Source organism: Nomascus leucogenys, chromosome 5 (assembly GCF_006542625.1).
Source record: "Nomascus leucogenys isolate Asia chromosome 5, Asia_NLE_v1, whole genome shotgun sequence".
Classification (NCBI taxonomy): domain Eukaryota; kingdom Metazoa; phylum Chordata; class Mammalia; order Primates; family Hylobatidae; genus Nomascus; species Nomascus leucogenys.
In genome coordinates this window covers 78,597,896-78,619,758 of record NC_044385.1, presented here as the reverse complement: position 1 = coordinate 78,619,758, position 21,863 = coordinate 78,597,896, and the positions used below count along the sequence as shown (strand labels likewise).

The following is a 21,863-nucleotide window of genomic DNA, read 5'->3' as shown; positions in this document are numbered from 1 at the left end:
AGTTATGCACAAGATTTGTGCAGGCTGGGTGCAGTGGCTCACACCTGTAATCCCAACACTTTGGGAAGCCAAGGCAGAAAAATCACTTGAGCCTAGGAGTTCAAGACCAGCCTGGGGCAAGATGGTGAGACCTGGTCTCTACAAAAAATAAATAAAAAACATTAGCGAAGCATGGTGGTGCGTGCCTCGCTACTTGGGAGGCTGAGGCAGGAGGATCGCTTGAGCCCAGGAGGTTGAGACTCTTATCGTGTTACTGCACTCCAGCCTACGTAGCAGTGTGAGTCTCAACAACAACAACAACAACAAATTGTTCACTTTGATTTTGCAGATTCGTTTGAGGAGAAATGATATCTTTCCCTTGTATTGCCTCTTCCAGTCCATGAACATAATTGCTTGTTTCATTCAGTTATTCGTATGTCTTTCAGTAAAGTTTTTATAATTTTCTCCATAAATTCTTGGCATCAGTTTATTGAAATCTTGGGAGGAAGGAGAGACAAATGCTTAAGAAGTTATTAATAAAATGTTTTCAGCCAGGCGCGGTGGCTTACGCCTGTAATCCCAGCGCTTTGGGAGGCCGAGGTGGGCAGATCACCTGAGGTCAGGAGTTCAAGACCAGCCTGGCCAACTTGGTGAAACCTCGTCTCTACTAAAAAATTAGAAAAATTAGCCGGGCATGGTGGCAGGCGCCTCAATCCCAGCTACTTGGGAGGCAGAGGCAGGAGAATCGTTTGAATCCGGGAAGCGGAGGTTGCAGTGAGCCGAGATTGAGCCATTGCACTCAAGCCTGGAGGACAAGAGCAAGATTTATCGCAAAAAAGAAAAAAAAGTTAAAAAAAACGTTTTTATGTGCAAATGACATAACTAAATATACCAATGTGCTTAGCCTTGGTAATTTAAAGAAGGGGAGGAGTGACCATGCTGGATTAAGTGGGCACTTATTGAAGGATAATTCATCTTCAAACTGAAGAGTGAAAATAGTCACTTATACTGTGTTACCTAACATCTTCCTAGGAAAGGGATCCTTTTCATTTAAAAGAGAAAACCTTCCCAGTCTAACACTGAAGCCATCCTTAAGTGTATTACACTTGATAATTTCAAACTGAATCTAACAAAATCTCTTATTTGTGTCTTTTTCACAATAAAGCTTTCCCAAAGAGAAGTTTAAAAAAAGAGAGAAAATTTTAAAAAGATTTGTACACTTTACCAAGTTTATACTTCAACAGAAAAAAGATTTAAAACAAAATCAGTAATAATCAAAATTTAAAATACAAAAAGCCATGACATGCATAGTAACATCAAAATATTAAATACTGAAAAATAAATCTGACAAAAGATATGCAAGATGTGCACTGAAAACTAAAAAATATTGCAGCCAGGCGCGGTGGCTCACGTCTGTAATCCCGGCACTTTGGGGGGCCAAGGCGGGTGGATCACCTGAGGTCAGGAGTTTGAGACCAGGCTGGCCAACATGGCGAAACCCCATCTCTACTAAAAACACAAAACAAATTAGCTAGACGTGGTGGCGGGTGCTTGTAATCCCAGCTACTTGGGAGACTGAGGCAGGAGAATTGCTTGAACCCGGGAGGCGGAGGTTGCAGTTAGCCAAGATTGCACCATTGCACTCCAGCCTGGGTAATAGAGCAAGACTCTTAAAAAAAAAAAAAAAAAAAAACCCAACAACATTGCCAAGAGAAATTAAAGAAAACTAACAAATGGAGAGCTACTCCAAATTCATGAGTCAAGAAGACTCAATATTGTTGAGATCTCAGTTCTTCCAAGATTGACCTATAGACTCAACATGATCCCAATCAAAATCCCTAGTCGGGCATGGTGGCTCATGTCTAATCTCAGTTCTTGTTGGGGCTGAGGCAGGAGTATTGCTTAGAGGCAAGGAGTTGGAGACTGGCCTAGACAACAGAGACCCCACCTCTGAAATAAAATACATTTAAAAATCCCAGAGCTGGCCAGGCGCGGTGGCTCACGCCTGTAATCCCAGCACTTTGGGAGGCCGAGGCGGGCGGATCACAAGGTCAGGAGATCGAGACCATCCTGGCTAACACAGTTAAACCCCATCTCTACTAAAAATAAAGAAAATTAGCCAGGCGTGGTGGCGGGCGCCTGTAGTCCCCACTACTCGGGAGGCTGAGACAGGAGAATGGCACGAACCCGGGAGGAGGAGCTTGCAGTGAGCCGAGATTGCACCAGTGCACTCCAGCCTGGGCAACAGAGCGAGACTCCGTCTCAAAAAAAAAAAAAAAAATCCCAGAGCTTTTCCCTTTTAGAAGTTGACAAACTGATTCTAAAATTCAAATGGGGGAAAAAATTCAAATGGAAATGCAAAGAACTTACAATAGCCAAATCAGCTTTGAAAAATAACGAAGTTGGAGAGATAACATTACTTCATTTCAAGACTTGTCAACCTTGTGGTATTGGCACAAAAACAGACAGATTAATGGAACAGAGAATCCATAAATAGACCCATACCATATGTAGACAACTGATTTTTAACAAAGGTCCAAAGGTAATTCAGTGGAGAAAAAACAGTTGAAAAGGAGAGACTTTAAAACAGATTGGATATACATGTGCCAAAAAGTGAGTTTCAATGCATATCTTTGCACCATGTACAACAATTCACTCAAAATGGATTATGGGGCTACAACTCCTATAAAACTTCTAGAGGAAAGAAAATTTTTGTGAGCTTGGGTTAGACAAAGATTTCTTAGCACACCAAAAGCATGATCCATAAAAGAAGAAATTTGTAAATTAGATTTCACCAAAATTTAAAAGATTCTACACTATGAAAATATTTGCAATCACATTTCTGATGAAGAGCTTGCATCCAGAATATATGAAGATGTCTCAAAACTCAGAAACTGTAAGTCAATAGGGAAATAGAAATTAAAACCACAACCATATGCCACTACGCACTCATTTAAATGGCTAAAATGAGAAAGACTGACCATGTTGGCAAGGATGTAGAGCAACTGGAAGACTCATACACCACTGGTAGGAATGTAAAAAGGCACAACCATAAAATGACTTAGACCACTGCTACACAATTAGCACCCAAGAGATATGAAATAACATGTTCACGCAATGTTTGTACAGAAATGTGTGTGTCTGTTTATAGCAGTTTTAATGGTTAACAGTTGAAAACTGGAAACAACCCAAATGTACATCAATAGGTGAATGGATAAACAGTAGTAGAGCTGGCCGGGCGCGTGACTCATGCCTGTAATCCCACACTTTGGGAGGCCGAGGCGGGTGGATCACCTGAGATCAGGAGTTTGAGACTAGCCTGGCCAACACTGTCTCGTCTAAAAATACAAAAAAATGTGGCACGCACCTATATTCCCAGCTACTCAGGAGGCTGAGGCAGGAGAACCATTTGAACGCAGGAAGTGGAGGTTGCAGTGAGCCAGGATCACACCACTGCACTCCAGCCTGAGCAACAGAGTGAGACTCCATCTCAAAACAAACAAAAAACAACAGCAGTATAGCCAGTATAGCCATACAATGGAATACTGCTCAGCAATAAAAGGAATGAAGTATTGCTACACACTATAACATGGATGAATCTCAAAATTATGCTAAGTGAAAGAAATCAGACAAAAATAGTCCATTTTGTATGATTCCATTTATATAAAATCCTGAAAAATTTTAAAACTCATCTGTATGACAATCAGTGGTTTACTGGGCGGGGGTGGGGGCTGGAGAGCAGGGTGGAATTTCAAGAATAAAAGATGCATAAGGAAACATATTGGGGTAATAGGTATGTTCACTATCTTGATTATGGTGATGATTTTACGAGTGTATACATATGTAACACTTCAAACTGTACACTTTAAATAATGTGCATGGTTTGCTTTATGTCAACTATAGCCCTATAAAGCTATTTTATTTTATTTTTTGAGACGGAGTCTCGCTCTGTTGCCCAGGCTGGAGTGCAATGACGTAATCTCGGCTCACTGCAAGCTCCGCCTCCCAGGTTCACACCATTCTCCTGCCTCAGCCTCCCGAGTAGCTGGGACTATAGGTGCCCGCCACCACGCCCAGCTAATTTTTTGTATTTTTAGTAGAGATGGGGTTTCACCTTGTTAACCAGGATGCTCTCGATCTCGTGACCTCATGATCCGCCCGCCTTGGCCTCCCAAAGTGCTGGGATTACAGGCGTGAGCCACCGCGCCCAGCCTAAAGCTATTTTTTAAAACACATTTAGAGCTATAGATAAGAATTGATAGTAATCAGCATATGGATGGTGGTAAGCAACATGAGAACATGAGCACAAGGAGGCCAGGCGCAGTAGCTCACATCTGTAATCCCATCACTTTGGGATGCCAAAGCAGGAGCATCCCTTGAGCCCAGAAGCTTGAGACCAGCCTGGGCAATATGGTAAAACGCTTTCTCTACAAAATACATTAGCCAGATGTGGTGGTGCATGCCTGTAGTCCACTGAGTGTACTGAGGCTGAGGTGGGAGGATTGATTGAGTCCAGGTCGAGGTTGCAGTGAGCTGTTATCATGCCACTGCACTCCAACCTGGGCAACAGAGTGAGACCCTGTCTCAAAAAAAAAAAAAAAAAAAAAAAGGCAAGAAGAATATGTAAATATGTAGTTTTCTCACTTAATAAATATTGAGTCCCTACTATGTATAGATATGCGAGGGACTGGGGATACTAAAATGACTGCAATCTTGGTGCTTAATAATCTAGTGTTGGAATCGCTCATATCAACAGGCAGTTATTATAGTGTCATATATGTCTAAATGGGAGAGATTAAAGGGTTCTGTGAGAGCAGTCAGAAGATTTTGAAAGCTCAGAGTGAGTAATGTCTCAGCCAAAGCCTGAAGAACATATAGGAGTTAACCAGCATGAGATAAACTGTGCTGAGCAGAGTGGGCTGGAAATCAGAGCTAGCGGAGTGATTTGGGAAGTACAGCTTCAGGGATGTTTATTTGCAAAAGCCCCTTCAAATCCTCTATCTAATTTGTTAATATAATTTTGTATGTATTTTTCCTAAATAAATCCCCTCCCCACTCCCACAACCCCAACAAACTGTGTAAATTTTGGCCCCACAAAACCTGGATTTGTCCTTAAGTAGGTCTTTCTTTTGGGTTACTTAGAATTCAGCTCCTTCTTATGTCTGGGAAATTCCTTGAGTCTTCCCACTGAGCCAGTCTCCCTTTACAAAAGCTGAAAATGCCAAACGATTTAAGCTGAACTTGCACATACTTTAAAATTTGTAGCTGGTTAACAACAACAAATCAAGGAAGGACCTTAGTGTGTCCTCTCCAGATGCAGTAACACATGTGTCAAGATCAAATTCCCAAAGCAGCAGGTAGTGTTACAAAGCACAGAGTGTGTCAGTGCTTGGCAACAGTGGCTACAATCTCCTCACCCGACCAGTTATGCAGTATAGTTCCAGGATTTATTCCCAGCCGTGTGGCTCAGACTGATGCTGATTCTCTAGTCCTTTTGGCCATTCTGCAAGCAGCACAATATTCTTCTAATACAGTTTATCTTATGCTGAAAACCAGAATCCATCTCTCTGGCTTATGACTAAGAATCCAAACTGATAGACAATTTGTATTTGGAAGTGGAGTGCTACAAAACAGACCTGGAATGGTGTGTAACTGGCTGGGTGGAAATGGCAGGATGGAGGGCATTGAGACACAACTGTTTCGGGCTGGGAAACTAGTGACTCTGAGACAGGACACCAAGCTCACACCATGAAGAAATGTACTCTAAAGCTGAGCAGCCTTAGAAAGAGTCTTCTTCCCAGTGCTCATATTAGATGTGGCTGTTGAGGACAAAACACCAGAGTGCCATAGCCACCAGATGAAAAAGCAGCCTACGTATTCCACCAGAGATCTTAGACATGAAGCTGGATAGAGTATTTGGATGAGATTCTGGCTGATTCTCTTTGGGAAATAAATACATTTTTCACATGGGCCTGAACATTTTTGAGTGTATGTACAGGAAGAAGGAGAAGTATACATAATAGGATACTTCACTCCTCCCTTCTTCCTTGCTGTGAAGCCCTAATTTTGTTTCTCCAGCACATGACTAAGTCATTTGTGGTAATCCCACATCCCACATTGTTGGGATCCCCAACCCCACATTGTTGGCCATATTGGCAAACAACATGGTTTAGGAAGGGGTATATAACTAATCTAGCCAATTGGGCCATGCATGAGATGTCTGCTCAGGGATTCTGGGAAAGGTCTCCTTATTGATAAACAGAAACACAGAATAAATTACTGCAGCTACCTTTAGCAATAGCCATCCTGGAAGACCAAACCAATACCCCAAGGAAAATGAAAGCATAAGGATGGAGAAACCTAGTTCATCAGTGTTACCAGTGAGCTCCTGAGTTAACCAACCCAGAAGCCTCCAAACTCCTGACTTTTTGTTTTGTATTATTTAATAATTTTGAGTTGGGTTTTTCTGTTTGCTTCTTGCCATTGAAAACATTCTTATTCTAATTGCTATTCTGTCTGGGAGTGCAGAATTTGATCATAAGGCTGATGAGATAAAGAAGAGTCTCGTGAGACCACATAGGGCCTCAACTCCATCTGAAAAGATTAAGAAAACCACTGAAGGCTTGACATAATTAGACTGACACTTCTATTGCATTGGGGAGAACAGATTGAAGCGGACAAGTTGAAAACAGAGAACAAGAACGGTGACCTTTAGACAAAACTTGGGAGAACTCCAATCTTTGAAACAGTCTCTGGAGCAACCCAAAGGGAACATCAGGAAATTATTTTTTACATGGTAAAAGGGGGAAAATATTACAGAAGCAGGATAGGAGAGTTGGGCACTTCAGATTGGGCAAAACTGAAGGCAATAGAGAGTTTAGAGGAAAAGTGAGTTATGAAAGTTATCAATTGATCAAGAGGTCCAGGAAGAGAAGGAAGGATGGGATTCAGCAATATGGAAACTGTTTACTCTTAGTGACCTTTGCAACAACAAATTCAGGGTAATAAGTCAAATGCAATACTACAGAGGGTTAAAGAATAAACGGAAAGTGAGGAAGGCAGGAAGTTTACAGGTTAAGGACAATGACAAGAGCATCACAGGTCCTTCCTTAATAAACAATCTTGAGTCAATGATTTGGTGTGGAGAGGCCAAGTACTGACAGCCATGTCCTATTCAGGAGTTGATGACTAGATTATGTTAGGGCTACAGAGAGTCAAGACGTATTATCTGGACAGATCATGCTGGTCCTTATAAACCCTGTTCAGAAGTTTGCATATTCCTTGTAAGAAATGATGGTAACTTAAACTAAGGTAGAAACATGAAGACAAATGACAAATTAAAAGCTTTTGAGGAGGTAAATTACCTGGGCTGCATGATTGATTGGATGTGGATATCAGATGTGACTGAGCCACGGCAGTAAATGAGATTGTCAAAGGCGCATGTGCAGTGGGAAGAGAGCCAAGAATGGAATCTTAAGAAATACCAGGACATAAGGCAGAGCTCCCCAACTAATGTACTATGAATGGTTATGTGTGTGCCCAGAATACTGATCCCTTTAGTCTAAATGGATGGTGAGAGCCACTGGCTGGTCACACACAGCAGTAAGCAACTTCACTGGTTAACCCCAGTGTGTCTCTGGAGGGCAGACATTATATTCTGTCAACTTTGTACTAAGAGTTCCATGACTATGTGAAGCCATCCTTGATACCTTACCCAATACATGTTGGTTGAACGAATAAATGTAGAGCAACATTGAGGGACAAACTTAAAATGACAGGTTGGGGCCAGATCAGTTATTCTTAAACTTCCAAGTGTACATTAAGATTACCTAGTGCTTTTCAAACTTGAATGTCTATGTTATTCTGATTCATTAGGTCTGGAGCAGGGCCTGGAGTTCTATTTTTCTAAAATGTTTCCAGTGATGTAGATGCTAATTGGGGACCACTCTGAGTAGCAAGAAATAAACAATACTAGTTAAAAATACAAACTGTACAGCTTTCCCATGAGATACAAATTCAGTAGGTATGGGGTGTAACCAAAGAATTTCCATTTTAAGAAAAACATCAGCTGGGTGCAATGGCTCAAGCCTGTAATCCCACCACTTTGGGAGGCCAAGGAGGGATGGATCCCTTGAGCCCAGGAGTTGGAGACCAGACAGGAAAACATGGTGAAAACCCCTTTCTACAAAAAATACACACATCTATTAGCCAGGCATGGTGCAGGCCTGTGGTCCCAGCAACTCGGGAGGCTGAAGTGAGAGGACTGCTTGAACCCTGGGAGGTGACAGTTGCAGTGAGCCAAGTGAGAGGACTGCTTGAACCCTGGAAGGTGACAGTTGCAGTGAGCCAAGATTGTGCCATTGCACTCTAAACTGGGTAACAGAGTGAGACACTACCTCAAAAAAAAAAAAAAAAAAAAAAGAACATTAACTCTCAAATAGTTGGCCTAGGAACCCAGTTTGATGGAGAAATTTGAATGTTAAGCTAAGGATTTTGGACTTTATCCTACAGGTAGCAAGAAAGGCATGAGGGTTTCCATATACGAACATCACGTATTCCCAAGGGATATTTTTATTTGATTTTGTTTTTTGTTTTCTTCTTTTGAGACAGGGTCAACAAAAAGAGAAGAGAACACATAAAACGAGAGAAAAATACAGGAAGGCCACTATAGAACTGTTAACAATTCAGGAGCTGGCAAGCAAAGACACACTCAGAGCGCCTCTCTTTGCTTCCTTGCCCTCTGAACTGTTCAATAAATAGTGAAGAACACAAAGCTAACTGCAGTATTTGTTTCAGACCTGCTGCTGCTCTCCAATTTAAAAGCAATACAGGAACATTAAATCTGTCACAGCTGATATTGGTAAAGGTAGACCTCTACAGGTGCTTCTTGACTTACAATGGGTTTATTGGGAGGGGAAGATATTATAAGTCAAAATGTCTTTAATACACCTAACCTACGGAACATCAGAGCTTAGACTAGCCTACCTTAAACGTATTCAGAACACTTACATTAACCTACATTTGGGCAAAATCATCTAACACAAATTCTTTTTTATTATAAAGGGTTGAATAGCTCATGAAATTTATGGGAGCAATGTCCTAAACAGGAAAAACAGGATAGTTGTATGCGGACTCAAAGTTCGCTTTCTACTGAATGTGCATCGCCTTTGGAACCATCAAAAAGTCAAAAAATTCTAAGTTAAACCATCCTAAGCCCCGGACCGTCTGTATGTGAAGTGCTCCCTAAGGGGCACGATGCCAGATACCATGCCTAAGTGTTTTCCAACTTTCTGTACCACATTCAAAAGGAGCATCTTCATAAAGATGTTACTGACATAGTGGAAAATATTATCCTTCCTTCCCTTTGCAGCTGACAGGATTTTTAAAAGAAGCTCTAAACCACAAGCATATTCCAGCAGCTGTTTGTTCTTCCTAGTATGAGTTACTTCCTCCCTCTGCCACCGTCACTTGTATTCTAGTTTGAGGAAATATTAAGCAGCACAGTAAATCAGTCTGTTTTCAGAAATTGCTTAGTCCTGGAATTAATATATTTTATAAAGCAGGTTGGCTTTAGCTCCTTAAGATTTGGTCACTTAGAATAAAATTGTCCCAATTTAATAGCCAATTTGCATACATGTATAAATGCATGAACTTTAAAAGCACCTTTAAGATTAAGAGGGTTTTGTTATCTGTATTTACAGAATTTAAAGCTGATTACCTCAGCAAGTTTTAGGGCAATTTTAAGAATAGTAATAAGACAAGAATCTTAAGATAATACATTCTTTAGAAACAAGAATCTAAGGATAATACATTCTTTAGAACCAAATGTCTAAATGGTTAAATGAAGGATGTTTTAACAACATGGTCTCAACTGGAGGTATCATCATCTTTCAAAGCTACCTGCAAAAAAGGGTCAATGTCCTCACTGGCTAGTAAAAATCAGAAAAATTTAAGGAATTCTCAGCAAATTTCTTATCTTTTAAAATACCCATGGTCATCCCCTAAAAGAGTAAATGCACCTGTTATTAATAAGCAAGTAAGTGCGTTCATAAGCAATACTAACCTCCAGGATTTTTAAATTTCTTGGTAGGGATAACAGGGACATTAAAAGCAAGCTTATACTTTCCTATTAATAAGGAGATTTATTTACAACCAATTTCTACTTCAAAACACTTCCAAGCATATAACAAATACCATCCTTAAAAGAGGGATTCCCTATTTGATTGTCTCAGTTTATTAGAATATGGATGGTCTTTTCATTCTAGATAACATGCCCTTTGTTTGCTTGTTTTTGTATAAGAATTATCTTGGAATCTGATAATGCTGGGACTCTACTGATGGCTAGGCACTGCATATCTTCATTATGTGCCCATTTCCATTCATTCCTTGAAATATTATGAAACATTGTTACAAACAAAAGAATATAATGTGTAATTATAATATGGATAACATATAGTATAATATATACAACATAAAACGAGATAAAAGCATGATGAAATGACCACCTGTGAACCTGCTGTCCAACCTGAGGAACAGAATGATAGTACTGTCGAAGCCCCTGGGTGTCCCTACTCAATTACCCTGACTTCCTGAAATACCACGTTATATTGATCATTTTCTTTATAGTTTCATCACCCTTAGAGCTAAGAAAGTATATTCAAAATTTGGTTTTTGAATTTTATAAAATTCTATTATATTGCATGCATTCTGCTGCAACTAACTGTCTTTAGGACACCGTGAAGATATCTACACAGTGTTTTGAAATTCATGTAAGTATCTACACTCTAAAAGTGAATATCTGGCAGAAATAATCTCAATCAATGAATTTTATAACCCCTGGAATTAACTTACCTGCTTCATTGTTAATTGGGAACTCTCAGTTTCCCCTCTTTTGTCCACTGGATCAGCTCTTCAATCTCATTCTAAAGGGGTTCTTCATATTCTGTGGCTAACTGCTTATCAAATTCCATATCCCAAAGTGAAGGTGATGTGTCTGTATAATAAGACATTTTAAATAAGAACGAGTCAATGTAAATATCTTTTTTAAAAATGTTATAACCAATCTTGAATTGATCGTGTATTTTTAATACCTTGACACTCATAATTACAGTATATAATAAAAAGTTACTCGCTGAGAGATAACAGCAACAAAAATTATATTAAAGACTATAACTAGGCCGGGCGCTGTGGCTCATGCCTGTAATCCCAGCACTTTGGGAAGCCAAGGTGGGGAGGTCAGAAGTTCGATATCGGCCGGGCGCGGTGGCTCATGCTTGTAATCCCAGCACTTTGGGAGGCCGAGGCGGGCGGATCACGAGGTCAGGAGATCGAGACCACAGTGAAACCTCATCTCTACTAAAAATACAAAAAATTAGCCAGGCGTGGTGGCGGGCGCCTGTAGTCCCAGCTACTCAGAGAGGCTGAGGCAGAAGAATGGCGTGAAGCCGGGAGGCGGAGCTTGCAGTAAGCCGAGATTGCGCCACTGCACTCCAGCCTGGGCAACAGAGCAAGACTCCGTCTCAAAAAAAAAAAAAAAGGAAGAAGTTCAATATCAGCCTGACCAACATGGTGAAACCCCATCTCTACTAAAAATACAAAAAATTAGCTGGGCACAGTGGTGCGTGCCTGTAATCCCAACTACTTGGGAGGCTGAGGCAGGAGAACTGCTTGAACCCGGGAGGCGGAGGTTGCAGTAAGCCAAGATCAGGCCACTGCATTCCGACCTGTGTGACAGAGCAAGACTCTGTCTCAAAAAATAAATAAATAAATAAATAAAGGCTAAATAAAGACTATAACTACAATAATGGCAAGCTTAACTTTGGTTTTACAACAATGCCAGGTAATCACTGCCCCTTCCACTGGAAAAAAAAAAATAAATTTGTATTTTGTTTAAAAGTATTTTTACGAATATGAATATTTTTTATATAATATGTGACTGATTTTTAAAATCTAGGCTGTTTATTTTAACTCTATCAAAATTAGTCACTAATGTACTACTGTTAACAACCAAAGAAGTTAGATCAACAGAATAACAATAAAACTGCTAATGAACACTTGAGTGCTTCCTCTGTGCTTAAATGTTTTTTATGCATTAGCACATTTAATCCTCACAACCAACCCTGTGAGTAGGCTAATTACCACCATCATATTACATGTTTCAATAACTTTTTTACTTTTGAAATTTCAGATCATCTTTTGAGAATGAGCCATATTCCCACCAGTTACTGCTGCTGGGAACGTAAAATGGTACAAACATCTTGGAAAACAGCTTGATGGCTTCTTAAAAAGTTAAAAATACATCTATTATTCATCATAGCTATTTCATCCCTGGATATTTACCCAAGAGATAATACATGTCCACACAAAGACTTGTACATGAAAGTTCATTGCAGCTTTCTTTCTAATAGCCAAATGTGAGTTGTAATGTGGGAAACAATTCAAATGTCCACTAACAGGTGAATAGGTACAAAAATGTAATACATCAGCTGGGCACAGTGGCTTGCAGCTGTAATCCCAGCACTTTGGGAGGCCGAGGCGGGCAGATCACGAGGTCAGGAGTTCAAGAACAGCATGGCCAACATGGTGAAACCTCGTCGTTACTAAAAATACAAAAATTAGCTGGGCATGGTGGCATGTGCCTGTAATCCCAGCTACTCAGGAGACTGAGGCAGGAGAAATGCTTCAACCGGGACCCAGGAGGTGGAGGTTGCAGTGAGCCGAGATCACGTCACTGCACTCCAGCCTGAGCTACAGAGCAAGACCTTGTCTCAAAAAAAAAAAAAAAAAAAAAAAAAAAAAAAAGCTAATACAGCCATACAACTGTATACTATTCAGTAATAAAAATGCATTACTAGTACATGTTACAGCATGGATGAATCTCAAATCATTAGCTGAGAGAAGCCAGATGCAAAAGAGTACATACTGTGTGATTTCATTTATGTACAATTCTAAGAGATGCAACCCAATCTATTTTAACAGAAAGCAGATCAGTGGTTGCCTGTGTTGTGTGTGTGTGTGTGTGTGTGTGTGTGTGTGTGTGTGTTGCAAAAGAACATGAAAATGTTCAGATTTGTACATGACAGTTTCATGGGTGTATCTATTTGTCAAAACTAGTCGAGTTCTATATTCTAAATGTGTGCAGTTCCTTGCACACAAATTATACCTTAATAAAGTTGTAAAAAGAAAATGAGTATCACTATCTATCCCTTGGCTACTTTTTTCCCTAATTTTTGGTCCTTCATTATTTTTTCAAACATATTTTATCTTTCCGGGCTAGAGGTATACATTGCATATGATTTCTCCTCCAGCCTACCTGTTTATACACTTTTGTCAAGCCCCCTAAAGCATGTCAACAAATAGCTCATTTACTCTTCTACCTGGGTAAGCCTTATTTTATCTATTTGCTTTTTCTGAATCGGTTTCTATGAGCCTTTATGTGCAGAGATGTGTCTAACCACATACTGACTGGCAGATATTAAGTATTTTGGCCTAGTTCATCTGATACTGGGTAACTATCACAATTGTTACGCTTAACTAGCCACATTTACAGAGCAATCACACCAATAAAATAATTGTCTCAGTTATCTTTTATTTGGTGGACACTGACAGACCTATGTCTTTTCCATCATCATTAGGATCATATTTTTACACTTGCTAATAGTTGCAAACATTTATTAAATGTGTACTATGTTCCAGGCACCGTGCCTCACACTTTTCTCAGATGACCTCATTTCATCCTTCAGATGTACATACTAACCCTCATTGTACAGTTGCGGAAAGGTTAGTGAGGCAGAATCGGAATTTGAATCCAGATCTACACAACACCAACACTCTTTCTGTTGGGCTATACTGCCTGTCGACTCTAGGATAACCAGTAGGGCCTATGACTATATCCTTTGTAGCAGTGGTAAGAACTTAGTGGGGAACAAGACGTGGGAATCATGGAACAGAATAACTCATTCAATTGGTCAATAAAAAAAATTACTGAATGCCAACTATATTTCCAGCATTATTTGGGATGGTAAGATAACAACAATGAAAAATTGCTAAATTTAAGTTTCCACATTTTGCTATTCTTGTACTTAACTGGAAACAAAAAACATTCTTTAGACTCATGCAAGTATAGCACAAACAGTACCTTCATTAGAGTAAATTATTACATAAATTTGTGTGCTACTTTCCTCACTAGGGTAGAATCATTTGATACTGTTTTATAAAATACATAAAATTTAAATGCCTCCTTGCCAACTAATTTCAGTTTTAGATATAAGATTATTTTATTTTAAAAAGCAAGCGGGCTCCTTCCAGAATCCAAGTGTCTCTTTTGGCTGGACAACAGCAGGTGCCCTGACAAAAAATTCCTTTCTGATGCACACTTAATGGATACCATTTGAGCAGGGGAGAGGTGATTCATTGTCCCTATGCGTTTTGCATTTCCTTTTTATCACACACAACAGAATGCAGTTTTTGTAATACAGGGGGTTGTTCTTTTAGCTTCACCTTCAGTTCTAACGAACAAACGTTAATTGAATTCACTACTTTCCTTTACAGATGTATATTTTATAGTACAGTTTATTCAAAAAAGAATTTAAGATTTAAGATAACTGGTTCCTATGATCTGTAAGCCACATGAGTAGATGCTACAGAGTATACAGACATGAATGAGATCTAGCCTCTAATATAGTTTATTAAATAGGGGGAAAATCAGAAGTTTATGTAAGTAACTGGTAGAAAGATTAAATGAGCCATTGGAGGCTGGCCTAGGAACTTATCTATCACATACAACATTTTTTTTCCCCCTTTGAGAGGGGGTCTCACCCTGTCACTTAGGCTGGAGTGTTATAGCACAATTGTAGCTCATTGCAGCATCGAATTCTGGGCTCCAGCGATCCTGCCACCTCAACCTCCCAGGTTGCTAGGACTATAGGCATGCACCACCGTACCCAGATAATTTTTTTCTCTTTTTTTACAGAAAGGATCTCACTATGTTGCCCAGGCTGGTCTTGAACTCCTAATCCCAAGCCATCCTGTTGTCTCAGCCTCCTAAGTCCACATACAACATTATTTCTATCAAAATCCAAAAAACTAACTTCTATTCTTCAGAAATGCTCATCACTTACACTCTGGAGACCATTTGTACTGAGTTTCTTCATTTATTTTACTAGTAAACCAAATTTAATGCCAAGCAAGAGGACACTCATTTCTCTTTTAGACTTAAAATGGTAAATTTCTTACCCAAAGAAAAGGAGAAGAATAGAGAACAAAGACCAACCATGTGTTAAGAAAAAAACACTACAAATCTCTTAAATATATTCCTTGAATGTTCTTCCCATCTCCTGAACAATCACTAAATCACTTCAATAAGTTATTTTATAAATGCTATCTCCTCTTCTAGATAGCAAGCTGCCTAGGGGCAGGAACCAGTATGTCTTTATGTAATAGCATAGAGATACACTGCAAATGGTAGGTGATTAATAATGTTCTAACCCAAATTAGTGGCTAATCTGGACCTCTGGATTCATGTAATTGGTAGTACTTACCTCCCATTATCTCACAGAATGCAGCATTTCAAGAGGGAAACCGAACCACAACTAGCAATGTCAACAACTGTAGTGTGGTATGTCCCCCACCAGATTACTTAAGGGTATATGTGTGTTGGTTAAACCCTGAAGGCTGGGCAGGGAGCCAAGGCCACAGTGTCTAGCTGAGGAGCAGGTGTCCCTGAGAACCAAAACATCCCAGGGCATACCTCAAAACATATCAAGGAAAACAGTCTCATTGTGCACACACGTAGGCAAACAGCCAGCATGTAAGCTTAAAAGCAGCTTAGAGATAAGAGGCAGGGTGACTCTACAGCTGCCCAGAAATGTCCAGTAGGTAAGTCCTAGTAAACTCATCTATTCATCAAGCTGGTCTTGCCCAAATTATTCTCTGGTCTCTCAATGCCTTCCCAATTTACAGTCCCAAGTTTTCCTTCTAACAACCGCCACACTCGTGATTCGAATCCAGGCCAATGACAAGAGGGAATATTAAAATATCCAACTATTACACCATCGGAACACTAAGGACATCTTGAAAGGATGGAATATTTTTCCACCTGAGAAACAGTTATTCTTTACAAACCTGTTCACGTGCTTCTTTAGTAACTGCCATAATGTGAAATCTATTACATCTCTTCCCCGAATATATTTTTCCTAAAAAAAAAGAACATTTTAATGAATATAAACTGTCAACAAAATTATGAGAAAAAAATTTAAGTGAAATATTCTATGTAAAAATTCAAAATAATTCCACTGACGTACATCAAACATCTTAGCTAAATTGCCACATTTTTAGGACTGATAGACTAAAAACAGAAATGTGCACTTGAAGTTTTGCTTCATAATACAACAAATCAGTTACAGCAACTTAATTTCCAAAATATCTAATTGAAAAGATTAGCTCAATTAGTATTAATTTTTATTTGTTCTCTTTTATATTAAGTTTTAAAAACTCCATGTTGTGAAAAACTATAAAACTATGCTAAAAAGAAGCTGTTAAAAAGAGTCAACATTTGTTTTTAAGGGCAGGAAACACTGCAATGTTTAATTACAAATTATAATTACAAAAGATTGTGTAGGTAAATCACAACATTCCCTTTCACAAAGCAATCATTCTGTAAAATAATTAACTTTCTTTACATGACTTTTTAACTATTGAAATTAATATCAGAGTTAACAGGTAACATTTTCTTACAAACTTGATAATCAACTGCTTTATGCATCACTTTACATATTTACTTGAATAAACTTACTGGCAGATTAAAATCCAGTTTATAAACTGGAGGGCTAATTTTAAAAATAATTTTAAATTTTTTTTATGGACTAAATTACTTTTCGCTACTAAATAGAACTTACCAGAAAAAATGGAAATATCATATGAACATTAAGTAATGTGATTTCAAGTCATACAAGTTTTCCTCTGGCAGGTTCCTAAGTTATTTGTAAACAAAGGCTTTTATGCTCCAGAATTTTCCTCAGTGCCTTGCATTCTTCTCCCTCAACCGAACGTCCGGTGAACAGGATGGTGGATTAAAGCAAGTCACGGCAGAGAGGAAATGCCTTGGTAAAGCACTGAACTTCAAAAGAAGAATGTACAACAAAGAAAGGGAATGAACATTTGCTGAGCACCTACTATGTACCAGATAGTTTATACGTGTTTCTTTTCTATTCCTCAAAGCCATTTCAGCTAGATTTCACTTTCAGCATTTTATAGCTGGGGAAACAGGCTGATGGAGGCTATAAAAGGTGCCCCGGTCACAGAATTAGTCAGTGGCAGTGCCAACATTCTGAGGCAGGCCAGTGGGAACTGTCAATTTCCAACAGAAGCAGTAAGTCCAGGCCTGGGTTGTCTGGGATTGATACCCTAGACCCTGCCCGAGTCATAGCAGAGTGAACAACTTGGCATCTCACCATTGCTTTCCCTTACTCCCCTTTAGCTGGCTTTTTAACACACTGAAGGCACAGGAACCCTTCCTACTTTTTCAGCTTCTCCTTGGCCACCTAATTTTTAAAATATTAAATATCAAATCTAATATTAAAAATCAAATATGCCATCCCGATGTAGCTGCACAGTATTATATGCAAGCTGAATTATTCAGTTAAATTTTCTCAACTTTAACGGACTCAGTTAACTATTCTTAAGTAAAACTCCAAGAACACTTTCTACTTTATTCAATAATATGTAACAGATACTAAATCACTTTAAATTAGTAATTCAAATAATATTCCAAAGTCACCATAAACTCTTGAACTTCCTGTGTTAACTGCTAACCACCTTTTACAACTTTCCTGTATAAATCAGTAATTTAACACCCAGAAGGAGTTAACTCAAGTGCCTGATTTTACTTAAAACAAATCCACAGAATACACGATGTATTGAAAACACTCCAATTGTGAGCATATCCTGCTATAAAGACAGGTTAGGCCGGGCGTCGTGGCTCACGCCTGTAATCCCAGCACTTTGGGAGGCCGAGGTGGGCGGATCACTTGAGGTCAGGAGTTACCAGCCTGGCCAACATGGTGAAACCCTGTCTCTACTAAAAATACAAAAATGAGCTGGGCATGGTGGCGCACACCTGTAATCCCAGCTACTGAGGAGGCTGTCAAGGGAATCGCTAGAACCCAGGAGGCAGAGGTTGCAGTGAGCCGAGATGGTGCCACTGCACTCCAGCCTGGGCGACAGAGTGAGACTCCATCTCAAAAAAATAAACGAATAAATAAATAAAAGACAAGTTAATTTTTGTCAGACCATGCCAAATATCTGGCTCCTCCTTCGCAACTACCACTTTCAGGGTTTAAAGGAGAGAAAGAATAGAAACTTTACTTAAATACAGAACAACTTTAGATTCTAAAATAACTGTGTAAGACATGGCTCACCATCTTAAAGAACTTCAAATCAGTAATTTCAAAAGGCCACAAATAATCTACCATTTTAAGCTATAGGGTGCAGTGGCACGATCTTGGCTCACTGCAACCTCCACCTCCCAGATTCAAGCAATTCTCCTGCCTCAGCCTCCTGAGTAACTGGGATTGCAGGAGCTCACCACCACGTCCGGCTAACTTTTGTATTTTTAGTAGAGGCGGGGTTTCACCATGTTAGCCAGGCTGGTCTTGAACTCCCGACCTCGTGATCTGCCTGCCTCGGCCCTCTAAATTGCTGGGATTACAGGCATGAGCCACCATGCCCAGCCTATGCCTTTCTTTCTTTTCGTCAATGGTGGGTTTCGTCGATTTCTCTAAGGTGTAACAAAAGATAAGCACGTATAGAGATATAAAGGGTAAATGAATACACAGGCATTTATATTTAAAATGAAAAATAATGTTTCTCACAAAATACTCACTTGTTCAGAATTCAGTCAGCTCTATTTATTCTAAATCAAAGGAACCCTATCCATCATGGGTAGATATGAAGCATGGCCCATTTTGATTTAAGGTATAGAAAAATGCAGGACTGGCTAAATCCAGCACATGGTTCCCTCTCTAGGAAGTGGTATACAGAGAGTAAGAACACAGATGTAAATGCATTCATAATGCTCACGTATCCAACAGCAATAATACACACCCATAATAAGGTAAATCTACAGTCAAGGTAAAACCAAACTACACAAACAAAACCCAGCAGACTACAAAGCCTGATAACCTGTTTCGAAGATCAGCAGTCTTCTCCTGGCCAGGATAATTGTCATAGCCTTGGTCAAACTGAATCTGATGCTCTGGCCTTATATTAACTCTAGCTGTGGCACATCTGGCAATTTTCATATCTGATATTTTGTTATTGAAACTGAAATAATAAAAAGGTCAAATGCATCAGAAATCTTAGCTACAGCCAGGCACGGTGGCTCACACCTGTAATCCCAGCACTTTGGGAGGCCAAGGCTGGTGGATGACCTGAGGTCAGGAGTTCGAGACCAGCCAAGCCAACATGGAGAAACCCCCTCTCTACTAAAAGTACAAAATTAGCTGGGCACAGTGGCAGGCGCCCGTAATCCCAGCTACTCGGGAGGCTGAGGCAGGAGAATCGCTTGAACCCAGGAGGTGGAGGTTGCAGTAAGCCGAAGTCGCACCATTGTGGTCCAGCCAGGGAAAAAAGAGTGAAACTTTGTCTCCAAAAAAATAAAAAAATAAAGAAACCTTAGCTACAGAACAATAATAAACTTTCTGAAACAGGACAGTGATAACATTTAATTCTTATTTCATTTTTATCCACTAATTATACAGCATACAAAGTTATGTTTAAATTAAATTTTAAAAAGTCATCTATTAACATTCACATAACGCAGAACGTTACAATTTTTGTTTACTTCCGTCTTTTAAAGATGTTCTTCAGAAATATTCATTTCAAACATAAAAGTGTCACATGAAAAATTATTCCAAGAAAATGAACAGAAAGTACAATCAGTATCTGTATACCTATCACCTATATTCAATAACTAAATTAAAACCAAAATAGATATATTTATTTATTGCCTTTGTATTTGTTCAAACACAAACAAAATGAGTAACTGAACAGACAGTCCAGATATTTATGGTTTTTTTTTTTTAAATATAATTTCTTTCAGAGATAGGGTCTCACTCTGTCACCCAGGCTGGAGGGCAGTGGTGCCTATCTTAACTCAACGCGGCCTCAAACTCTGGACTTAAGCCATCCTCCAGCCTCAGCCCCCAAAGTAGCTAGAACTGCCGGCACACGCCACCATGCCCAGCTAATTTTTTTATGGTTTCTAAAGATGAGGTCTTGTTTTGCTGCTCAGACTGGTCTCAAATTCCTGGCCTCAAGTGATCCTCTCACCTCAGCCTCACAAAGTGCTGGGATTACGAGCATGAGCCACCACCCATGGCCATTTCTTTTAACTTCCTGAAATACATCTGGTACACACGCTCATTGGGAACAACAGATTTAGATCACCTACAAGATGAAGCAGTGTTACCACTTACTACATTGTAGGCAGCAAGGAGTCTAACGTAGCATAAAATAATGAGAGATGAAGAGAGTAAGTGGAAAGATGTCAGCTTAAACATAAGAATAGGAGGAAAAAGAGAAGGAAACAGACCTGAAGATTGCTATACCGTGCATAAAACCAGCAAGCTATTTAACTGAAAAAAAAAATTACTTTTCTCAGAAAAGCTATCTTATTCTGTTATTTTTAATAACATTACTGAATTTATCATTCCTTGTTTCATGGACAAGGAACTGTAACTTTCTAAAAGGAAAGTAACTATTCAATTGGTCTCTTAAAACTATAATCTTACTTAAGACATAAGTTTTTTAAAAACTTGAATTGGTAAAATTCTATTTATATGGTATATTCTATATGTAAATTCCACTTATGTGGTATATATTATGTGTATTACTTACTAGCCATATGAAAATGGCCTGTTTTGAGATATAAACATTACTAACCTAATGGTTTGATTCACTTACCTAATTAGGTCTCTCTCCATCTCTCTGTGCCCCTGACTCTTCCTCATGCTATGGAGCTGCCTGAGCAGCTCTGGCTTGCCTGCTTTTCAAAACAGAGCAGCAGATGCAGCTGCCACCAACTCAGGACTCAGGGGCTCATTTCTGAAAAAGAAAATGAAAACCAAATGAGAAAGAAAAAAGAGAGATTGCTTATTATGCCAGTAGTTTAGTGAAAAGCAAAATGATTTTGGGGGGAAAATTTTCTGTTGATCAAAAAAGTATCATTCAATTCAATATCTGACAAAAGCAAGAATTCTCAACTATTAGGTACCAGTTTTATATAAACTTTGAAATGCTAACTCAGAACAATAAATGAGGTGGAGGGATAAGGGATCAGCCTCAAAAATTATAAATTAGTGGAATTTTCAATTAGATGCTATCGTATTTCAAAAACAATATATATTGCAAGCAAATATTAAGGCAGCTTAACCTGTTCACAGAAGCTTTACTCATAATAGCCCCAAACTGGAACCAACCTAAGGTCTGTTGTTAGAATGAAAAAACAAATTGTGAGATATCCAAACAACGGAAGAGTACTCAGCTCATGCCAACATGAATGATTCTCATAGACATTAGATCAAGTGAAAGAAGTTGGACACAGAATATATTCTGTATGATTCCATTGCTGTCAAGTGCCAGAACAAGCAAAACTAATCTGAGGTGAAAAAACAATCAAAACAGCAATTGCCTCAGGACAGAAGGCTACTGACTGGGAAGGTGAAAACGGGAAACACAGTGTCTTGGTTAAGTGTGTGGGTCACATGGGCTTATCCATTTGTCAAAATCCTCCAGCTAAGATTTGTACACTTTAATGTATGTAAATTTTACCTGGAAAAAAAAAAGCCATCAATCATCAAGTAGGAGATGAAAACTGGGTGAAGGTA

General features: G+C 39.2%; 1 long non-coding RNA gene across 2 annotated transcripts; it reads right to left on the bottom strand.

Annotated features, from left to right (window-relative positions):
- Positions 1–233: 233 nt before the first annotated feature.
- LOC115835197 lies at positions 234–21,852 on the bottom strand. 2 transcript variants are annotated; one of them, XR_004030187.1, is made up of 4 exons: positions 20,941–21,850; positions 16,102–16,172; positions 10,831–10,972; positions 234–476 (listed from the first exon to the last, which is right to left on the bottom strand). It is a non-coding gene; the product is annotated as an uncharacterized LOC115835197 (long non-coding RNA). The 2 variants fall into 2 exon arrangements; XR_004030188.1 differs by lacking the exon at positions 234–476 and adding an exon at positions 744–784 and having other exon boundaries at positions 20,941–21,852.
- Positions 21,853–21,863: the final 11 nt, after the last annotated feature.